Source organism: Pseudophryne corroboree, chromosome 6 (genome assembly GCF_028390025.1).
Source record: "Pseudophryne corroboree isolate aPseCor3 chromosome 6, aPseCor3.hap2, whole genome shotgun sequence".
NCBI classification, from domain to species: Eukaryota; Metazoa; Chordata; class Amphibia; order Anura; family Myobatrachidae; genus Pseudophryne; species Pseudophryne corroboree.
In genome coordinates, this window is record NC_086449.1 from 837,016,323 (window position 1) to 837,027,183 (window position 10,861).

Consider the following 10,861-nt stretch of genomic DNA (forward strand, 5'->3'; position numbering starts at 1 on the left):
CTGAGGCATCAGGACGAGACTGGAGATCACTAGGAAACAGTGACACTGCTGAGGTATGAGGACGAGACTGGAGATCACTAGGAAACAGTGACACTGCTGAGGCATGAGGACGAGAATGGAGATCACTAGGAAACAGTGACACTGCTGAGGCATGAGGACGAGAATGGAGATCACTAGGAAACAGTGACACTGCTGAGGCATGAGGACGAGCATGGAGATCACTAGGAAACAGTGACACTGCTGAGGCATGAGGACGAGAATGGAGATCACTAGGAAACAGTGACACTGCTGAGGCATGAGGACGAGAATGGAGATCACTAGGAAACAGTGACACTGCTGAGGCATGAGGACGAGACTGGAGATCACTAGGAAACAGTGACACTGCTGAGGCATGAGGACGAGAATAGAGATCACTAGGAAACAGTGACACTGCTGAGGTATGAGGACGAGAATGGAGATCACTAGGAAACAGTGACACTGCTGAGGTATGAGGACGAGAATGGAGATCACTAGGAAACAGTGACACTGCTGAGGTATGAGGACGAGAATGGAGATCACTAGGAAACAGTGACACTGCTGAGGCATGAGGACGAGACTGGAGATCACTAGGAAACAGTGACACTGCTGAGGTATGAGGACGAGAATGGAGATCACTAGGAAACAGTGACACTGCTGAGGTATGAGGACGAGAATGGAGAACACTAGGAAACAGTGACACTGCTGAGGCATCAGGACGAGAATGGAGATCACTAGGAAACAGTGACACTGCTGAGGTATGAGGACGAGAATGGAGATCACTAGGAAACAGTGATACTGCTGAGGCATGAGGACGAGAATGGAGATCACTAGGAAACAGTGACACTGCTGAGGCATGAGGACGAGACTGGAGATCACTAGGAAACAGTGACACTGCTGAGGCATGAGGACGAGAATGGAGATCACTAGGAAACAGTGACACTGCTGAGGTATGAGGACGAGAATGGAGATCACTAGGAAACAGTGACACTGCTGAGGTATGAGGACGAGAATGGAGATCACTAGGAAACAGTGACACTGCTGAGGCATCAGGACGAGAACGAGATCACTAGGAAACAGTGACACTGCTGAGGTATGAGGACGAGAATGGAGATCACTAGGAAACAGTGACACTGCTGAGGCATGAGGACGAGACTGGAGATCACTAGGAAACAGTGACACTGCTGAGGCATCAGGACGAGAATGGAGATCACTAGGAAACAGTGACACTGCTGGGACATGAGGACGAGAATGGAGATCACTAGGAAACAGTGACACTGCTGAGGCATCAGGACGAGAATGGAGATCACTAGGAAACAGTGACACTGCTGGGACATGAGGACGAGAATGGAGATCACTAGGAAACAGTGATACTGCTGAGGCATGAGGACGAGAATGGAGATCACTAGGAAACAGTGACACTGCTGAGGCATGAGGACGAGACTGGAGATCACTAGGAAACAGTGATACTGCTGAGGCATGAGGACGAGAATGGAGATCACTAGGAAACAGTGATACCTCTGAGGCATGAGGACGAGAATGGAGATCACTAGGAAACAGTGACACTGCTGAGGTATGAGGACGAGAATGGAGATCACTAGGAAACAGTGACACTGCTGAGGTATGAGGACGAGAATGGAGATCACTAGGAAACAGTGATACTGCTGAGGCATGAGGACGAGAATGGAGATCACTAGGAAACAGTGACACTGCTGAGGCATGAGGACGAGACTGGAGATCACTAGGAAACAGTGACACTGCTGAGGCATGAGGACGAGAATGGAGATAACTAGGAAACAGTGATACCTCTGAGGCATGAGGACGAGACTGGAGATCACTAGGAAACAGTGACACTGCTGAGGCATGAGGATGAGAATGGAGATCACTAGGAAACAGTGACACTGCTGAGGCATGAGGACGAGAATGGAGATCACTAGGAAACAGTGATACTGCTGAGGCATGAGGACGAGAATGGAGATCACTAGGAAACAGTGACACTGCTGAGGCATGAGGACGAGACTGGAGGTCACTAGGAAACAGTGACACTGCTGAGGCACGAGGACGAGAATGGAGATAACTAGGAAACAGTGACACTGCTGAGGCATGAGGACGAGAATGGAGATCACTAGGAAACAGTGATACTGCTGAGGCATGAGGACGAGACTGGAGATCACTAGGAAACAGTGACACTGCTGAGGCATGAGGACGAGACTGGAGATCACTAGGAAACAGTGACACTGCTGAGGCATGAGGACGAGACTGGAGATCACTAGGAAACAGTGATACTGCTGAGGCATGAGGACGAGAATGGAGATCACTAGGAAACAGTGACACTGCTGAGGCATGAGGACGAGACTGGAGATCACTAGGAAGCAGTGACACTGCTGAGGCATGAGGACGAGACTGGAGATCACTAGGAAACAGTGACACTGCAGAGGCATGAGGACGAGACTGGAGATCACTAGGAAACAGTGACACTGCTGAGGCATGAGGATGAGAATGGAGATCACTAGGAAACAGTGACACTGCTGAAGCATGAGGACGAGAATGGAGATCACTAGGAAACAGTGACACTGCTGAGGCATGAGGACGAGAATGGAGATCACTAGGAAACAGTGACACTGCTGAGGCATGAGGACGAGAATGGAGATCACTAGGAAACAGTGACACTGCTGAGGCATGAGGACGAGAATGGAGATCACTAGGAAACAGTGACACTGCTGAGGTATGAGGACGAGAATGGAGATCACTAGGAAACAGTGACACTGCTGAGGCATGAGGACGAGAATGGAGATCACTAGGAAACAGTGACACTGCTGAGGCATGAGGACGAGAATGGAGATCACTAGGAAACAGTGACACTGCTGAGGCATGAGGACGAGCATGGAGATCACTAGGAAACAGTGACACTGCTGAGGCATGAGGACGAGAATGGAGATCACTAGGAAACAGTGACACTGCTGAGGCATGAGGACGAGAATGGAGATCACTAGGAAACAGTGACACTGCTGAGGCATGAGGACGAGACTGGAGATCACTAGGAAACAGTGACACTGCTGAGGCATGAGGACGAGAATAGAGATCACTAGGAAACAGTGACACTGCTGAGGTATGAGGACGAGAATGGAGATCACTAGGAAACAGTGACACTGCTGAGGTATGAGGACGAGAATGGAGATCACTAGGAAACAGTGACACTGCTGAGGTATGAGGACGAGAATGGAGATCACTAGGAAACAGTGACACTGCTGAGGCATGAGGACGAGACTGGAGATCACTAGGAAACAGTGACACTGCTGAGGTATGAGGACGAGAATGGGATCACTAGGAAACAGTGACACTGCTGAGGTATGAGGACGAGAATGGAGATCACTAGGAAACAGTGACACTGCTGAGGCATCAAGACGAGAATGGAGATCACTAGGAAACAGTGACACTGCTGAGGTATGAGGACGAGAATGGAGATCACTAGGAAACAGTGATACTGCTGAGGCATGAGGACGAGAATGGAGATCACTAGGAAACAGTGACACTGCTGAGGCATGAGGACGAGACTGGAGATCACTAGGAAACAGTGACACTGCTGAGGCATGAGGACGAGACTGGAGATCACTAGGAAACAGTGACACTGCTGAGGTATGAGGACGAGAATGGAGATCACTAGGAAACAGTGACACTGCTGAGGTATGAGGACGAGAATGGAGATCACTAGGAAACAGTGACACTGCTGAGGCATCAGGACGAGAATGGAGAACACTAGGAAACAGTGACACTGCTGAGGTATGAGGACGAGAATGGAGATTACTAGGAAACAGTGACACTGCTGAGGCATGAGGACGAGACTGGAGATCACTAGGAAACAGTGACACTGCTGAGGCATCAGGACGAGAATGGAGATCACTAGGAAACAGTGACACTGCTGGGACATGAGGACGAGAATGGAGATCACTAGGAAACAGTGACACTGCTGAGGCATCAGGACGAGAATGGAGATCACTAGGAAACAGTGACACTGCTGGGACATGAGGACGAGAATGGAGATCACTAGGAAACAGTGATACTGCTGAGGCATGAGGACGAGAATGGAGATCACTAGGAAACAGTGACACTGCTGAGGCATGAGGACGAGACTGGAGATCACTAGGAAACAGTGATACTGCTGAGGCATGAGGACGAGAATGGAGATCACTAGGAAACAGTGATACCTCTGAGGCATGAGGACGAGAATGGAGATCACTAGGAAACAGTGACACTGCTGAGGTATGAGGACGAGAATGGAGATCACTAGGAAACAGTGACACTGCTGAGGTATGAGGACGAGAATGGAGATCACTAGGAAACAGTGATACTGCTGAGGCATGAGGACGAGAATGGAGATCACTAGGAAACAGTGATACCTCTGAGGCATGAGGACGAGAATGGAGATCACTAGGAAACAGTGACACTGCTGAGGTATGAGGACGAGAATGGAGATCACTAGGAAACAGTGACACTGCTAAGGCATCAGGACGAGAATGGAGATCACTAGGAAACAGTGACACTGCTGAGGCATCAGGACGAGACTGGAGATCACTAGGAAACAGTGACACTGCTGAGGCATGAGGATGAGACTGGAGATCACTAGGAAACAGTGACACTGCTGAGGCATGAGGACGAGACTGGAGATCACTAGGAAACAGTGACACTGCTGAGACATGAGGACGAGACTGGAGATCACTAGGAAACAGTGACACTGCTGAGGCATCAGGACGAGACTGGAGATCACTAGGAAACAGTGACACTGCTGAGGTATGAGGACGAGACTGGAGATCACTAGGAAACAGTGACACTGCTGAGGCATGAGGACGAGAATGGAGATCACTAGGAAACAGTGACACTGCTGAGGCATGAGGACGAGAATGGAGATCACTAGGAAACAGTGACACTGCTGAGGCATGAGGACGAGCATGGAGATCACTAGGAAACAGTGACACTGCTGAGGCATGAGGACGAGAATGGAGATCACTAGGAAACAGTGACACTGCTGAGGCATGAGGACGAGAATGGAGATCACTAGGAAACAGTGACACTGCTGAGGCATGAGGACGAGACTGGAGATCACTAGGAAACAGTGACACTGCTGAGGCATGAGGACGAGAATAGAGATCACTAGGAAACAGTGACACTGCTGAGGTATGAGGACGAGAATGGAGATCACTAGGAAACAGTGACACTGCTGAGGTATGAGGACGAGAATGGAGATCACTAGGAAACAGTGACACTGCTGAGGTATGAGGACGAGAATGGAGATCACTAGGAAACAGTGACACTGCTGAGGCATGAGGACGAGACTGGAGATCACTAGGAAACAGTGACACTGCTGAGGTATGAGGACGAGAATGGAGATCACTAGGAAACAGTGACACTGCTGAGGTATGAGGACGAGAATGGAGAACACTAGGAAACAGTGACACTGCTGAGGCATCAGGACGAGAATGGAGATCACTAGGAAACAGTGACACTGCTGAGGTATGAGGACGAGAATGGAGATCACTAGGAAACAGTGATACTGCTGAGGCATGAGGACGAGAATGGAGATCACTAGGAAACAGTGACACTGCTGAGGCATGAGGACGAGACTGGAGATCACTAGGAAACAGTGACACTGCTGAGGCATGAGGACGAGAATGGAGATCACTAGGAAACAGTGACACTGCTGAGGTATGAGGACGAGAATGGAGATCACTAGGAAACAGTGACACTGCTGAGGTATGAGGACGAGAATGGAGATCACTAGGAAACAGTGACACTGCTGAGGCATCAGGACGAGAACGAGATCACTAGGAAACAGTGACACTGCTGAGGTATGAGGACGAGAATGGAGATCACTAGGAAACAGTGACACTGCTGAGGCATGAGGACGAGACTGGAGATCACTAGGAAACAGTGACACTGCTGAGGCATCAGGACGAGAATGGAGATCACTAGGAAACAGTGACACTGCTGGGACATGAGGACGAGAATGGAGATCACTAGGAAACAGTGACACTGCTGAGGCATCAGGACGAGAATGGAGATCACTAGGAAACAGTGACACTGCTGGGACATGAGGACGAGAATGGAGATCACTAGGAAACAGTGATACTGCTGAGGCATGAGGACGAGAATGGAGATCACTAGGAAACAGTGACACTGCTGAGGCATGAGGACGAGACTGGAGATCACTAGGAAACAGTGATACTGCTGAGGCATGAGGACGAGAATGGAGATCACTAGGAAACAGTGATACCTCTGAGGCATGAGGACGAGAATGGAGATCACTAGGAAACAGTGACACTGCTGAGGTATGAGGACGAGAATGGAGATCACTAGGAAACAGTGACACTGCTGAGGTATGAGGACGAGAATGGAGATCACTAGGAAACAGTGATACTGCTGAGGCATGAGGACGAGAATGGAGATCACTAGGAAACAGTGATACCTCTGAGGCATGAGGACGAGAATGGAGATCACTAGGAAACAGTGACACTGCTGAGGTATGAGGACGAGAATGGAGATCACTAGGAAACAGTGACACTGCTGAGGCATCAGGACGAGAATGGAGATCACTAGGAAACAGTGACACTGCTGAGGCATCAGGACGAGACTGGAGATCACTAGGAAACAGTGACACTGCTGAGGTATGAGGACGAGAATGGAGATCACTAGGAAACAGTGACACTGCTGGGACATGAGGACGAGAATGGAGATCACTAGGAAACAGTGATACTGCTGAGGCATGAGGACGAGACTGGAGATCACTAGGAAACAGTGACACTGCTGAGGCATGAGGATGAGACTGGAGATCACTAGGAAACAGTGACACTGCTGAGGCATGAGGACGAGAATGGAGATCACTAGGAAACAGTGACACTGCTGAGGCATGAGGACGAGACTGGAGATCACTAGGAAACAGTGACACTGCTGAGGCATGAGGATGAGACTGGAGATCACTAGGAAACAGTGACACTGCTGAGGCATGAGGACGAGACTGGAGATCACTATGAAACAGTGACACTGCTGAGGCATGAGGATGAGACTGGAGATCACTAGGAAACAGTGACACTGCTGAGGCATGAGGACGAGAATGGAGATCACTAGGAAACAGTGATACCTCTGAGGCATGAGGACGAGAATGGAGATCACTAGGAAACAGTGACACTGCTGAGGTATGAGGACGAGAATGGAGTTCACTAGGAAACAGTGACACTGCTGAGGCATCAGGACGAGAATGGAGATCACTAGGAAACAGTGACACTGCTGAGGCATGAGGACGAGAATGGAGATTACTAGGAAACAGTGACACTGCTGAGGCATGAGGATGAGAATGGAGATCACTAGGAAACAGTGACACTGCTGAGGTATGAGGACGAGAATGGAGATCACTAGGAAACAGTGACACTGCTGAGGCATGAGGACGAGAATGGAGATCACTAGGAAACAGTGACACTGCTGAGGTATGAGGACGAGAATGGAGATCACTAGGAAACAGTGACACTGCTGAAGCATCAGGACGAGAATGGAGATCACTAGGAAACAGTGACACTGCTGAGGTATGAGGACGAGAATGGAGATCACTAGGAAACAGTGACACTGCTGAGGCATGAGGACGAGACTGGAGATCACTAGGAAACAGTGACACTGCTGAGGCATGAGGACGAGACTGGAGATCACTAGGAAACAGTGACACTGCTGAGGCATGAGGATGAGACTGGAGATCACTAGGAAACAGTGACACTGCTGAGGCATGAGGACGAGAATGGAGATCACTAGGAAACAGTGACACTGCTGAGGCATGAGGACGAGACTGGAGATCACTAGGAAACAGTGACACTGCTGAGGCATGAGGATGAGACTGGAGATCACTAGGAAACAGTGACACTGCTGAGGCATGAGGACGAGACTGGAGATCACTAGGAAACAGTGACACTGCTGAGGCATGAGGATGAGACTAGAGATCACTAGGAAACAGTGACACTGCTGAGGCATGAGGACGAGAATGGAGATCACTAGGAAACAGTGATACCTCTGAGGCATGAGGACGAGAATGGAGATCACTAGGAAACAGTGACACTGCTGAGGTATGAGGACGAGAATGGAGATCACTAGGAAACAGTGACACTGCTGAGGCATCAGGACGAGAATGGAGATCACTAGGAAACAGTGACACTGCTGAGGCATGAGGACGAGAATGGAGATTACTAGGAAACAGTGACACTGCTGAGGCATGAGGATGAGAATGGAGATCACTAGGAAACAGTGACACTGCTGAGGTATGAGGACGAGAATGGAGATCACTAGGAAACAGTGACACTGCTGAGGCATGAGGACGAGAATGGAGATCACTAGGAAACAGTGACACTGCTGAGATATGAGGACGAGAATGGAGATCACTAGGAAACAGTGACACTGCTGAGGCATCAGGACGAGAATGGAGATCACTAGGAAACAGTGACACTGCTGAGGTATGAGGACGAGAATGGAGATCACTAGGAAACAGTGACACTGCTGGGACATGAGGACGAGAATGGAGATCACTAGGAAACAGTGACACTGCTGGGACATGAGGACGAGAATGGAGATCACTAGGAAACAGTGATACCTCTGAGGCATGAGGACGAGAATGGAGATCACTAGGAAACAGTGACACTGCTGAGGTATGAGGACGATGTCACGATCCGGGTATCTGGACGCCATTACTTACCCTTCAGATGCCTCCTAAGGCGGGCTCAGCGTTCCAGGACCAGATTCCGCTGTTCCTGAGTTTCCACATGCAGAGTGTCAGAGTGGTGTTTTCATCAGCCGCGGCCTCCGCGTGGTTAAATGTGCATCTATCAGCCTGGCGTCTCCTGTCTCCGGTGGCCGGCGCCGCCATTACTGTTTCCCAGACCACATGGATTACAAACCAAACTTCCCTCCAAGTGTCTGCATGGGCGCAGCCATCTTGGATTCTGTCATCTGATCATTTCCACCAATCTGCTGTTTGTATTGTTGATTTACATAATTGCCTAGCCAACCCCTTCCTTGCTGCAGGTATAAGTAAGCTGTGCCTGAGCAAGGAAGACGTCAGTGCTTTGGTTGTCAAACCTAGTTCCTGTTTGTCTCTCTTCTATGATTGTCTTCCAGGTTCCAGCTCCTGTCTCAAGACTTCCACCATAGAGACCCGCACCAGCATTCCACCTGCGGTGTAGCCTGACTCTCCAATCCATTGTGGATTCATCTGTTTCCAGCTACAACACTACCTGCTTCCAGCCTCAGCTTCCAGCAGAATACAGCTTCCCTTAAAGGGCCGGTGTCCTTTCTACACTTTACCACTCTCCACCGGAATTATTATTTCTCCGCTCTCAAGTTCTACATTTCAGTTCACATTTCATCGCTCCCAAAGTTCATTTATTATTTAACTGGTTCCAGCCAGTATCCACTCCGTGCTAACAACAGTCTGGTTCCAGCCAGTATCCACAGCAGCTGTTTTACCTTCAGCAACCAGCTCTTCCTGGAACACCAGCTGGTACAATCCTGGGTTATCTCCATTGCTACAGCCGGGCCTGGTAAGGACTTTCCATCTAGAAGATCATAAGAACTATCTCACACTACCAGTGCCCTGTGGCTCCTGCCATGCTGTAGTACTCAGGAACTGTATTTATTCTTTGCTGACTTTTACGTTTTCTTTTATTGCTGCTGTGATGCGGAGTTGTCATAATAAACATCATTGACTTTTATCTAAGTTGTCATGGTCACGCCTTCGGGCAGTTATTATTCATGTTACTTACATGTCCAGGGGTCTGATACAACCTCCCAGGTTCCGGTACATCTCAGCCCCTACAACTGAGGCTGCCTCCCGTCAGCTCAGGCCCTCAGTTGTGACAGTAAGCACTGACCTAATGAATCCAGCCGGAGACCAGGATCAAGCGGCCAGGCCGATGCAAGAACTGGCAGCCCGACTAGAACATCAGGAGGCTGCACAGGGCCACATCATCCGCTGTCTCCAGGATCTCTCTACTCGGCTGGATGGGATTCAGACCACTCTCCGTGGATCAGGCGCGTCTGGTGCGTCAACCACAGTGACTCCAGCTATAACCCCACCCACCTTACCCATTCCTGCTCCACGTCTTCATCTTCCAACGCCAGCAAAATTTGACGGATCTCCAAGATTCTGCAGGGGATTTCTCAACCAGTGTGAGATTCAGTTTGAGCTACAACCTGGCAATTTCCCCAGTGACCGTACAAAAATTGCCTACATTATTTCTCTTCTCAGTGGCTCAGCCCTCGATTGGGCATCACCGTTATGGGAGAGGTCCGACACCCTGCTATCTTCTTACACTGCATTCGTGTCAACATTCAGGCGCATCTTCGACGAGCCAGGCCGGGTAACTTCAGCTTCGTCTGAGATTCTCCGTTTACGCCAGGGATCACGTACTGTAGGACAATATCTTATACAGTTCCAGATCCTGGCATCCGAACTGGCATGGAACGACGAGGCCCTGTATGCTGCATTCTGGCATGGTTTATCCGAGCGTATTAAAGATGAGTTAGCTACCAGAGACTTACCCTCCAAGTTAGATGAGTTAATCTCACTTTGTACGAAAGTTGACTTACGTTTCAGAGAGAGAGCAACTGAGCGTGGAAGATCATCTGCTCCAAAATCTTCTGCTCCTCCTCCTCGCCAACTGTCACCAACTAATGATGAACCCATGCAAATTGGCCGTTCCCGTTTAACTCCTGCTGAGCGCCGAAGACGTCTCTCCGAGTTTCTCTGTTTGTACTGTGCAGCTCCGTCTCACACCATTAATGCCTGTCCCAAACGTCCGGGAAACTCCAAATCCTAGCT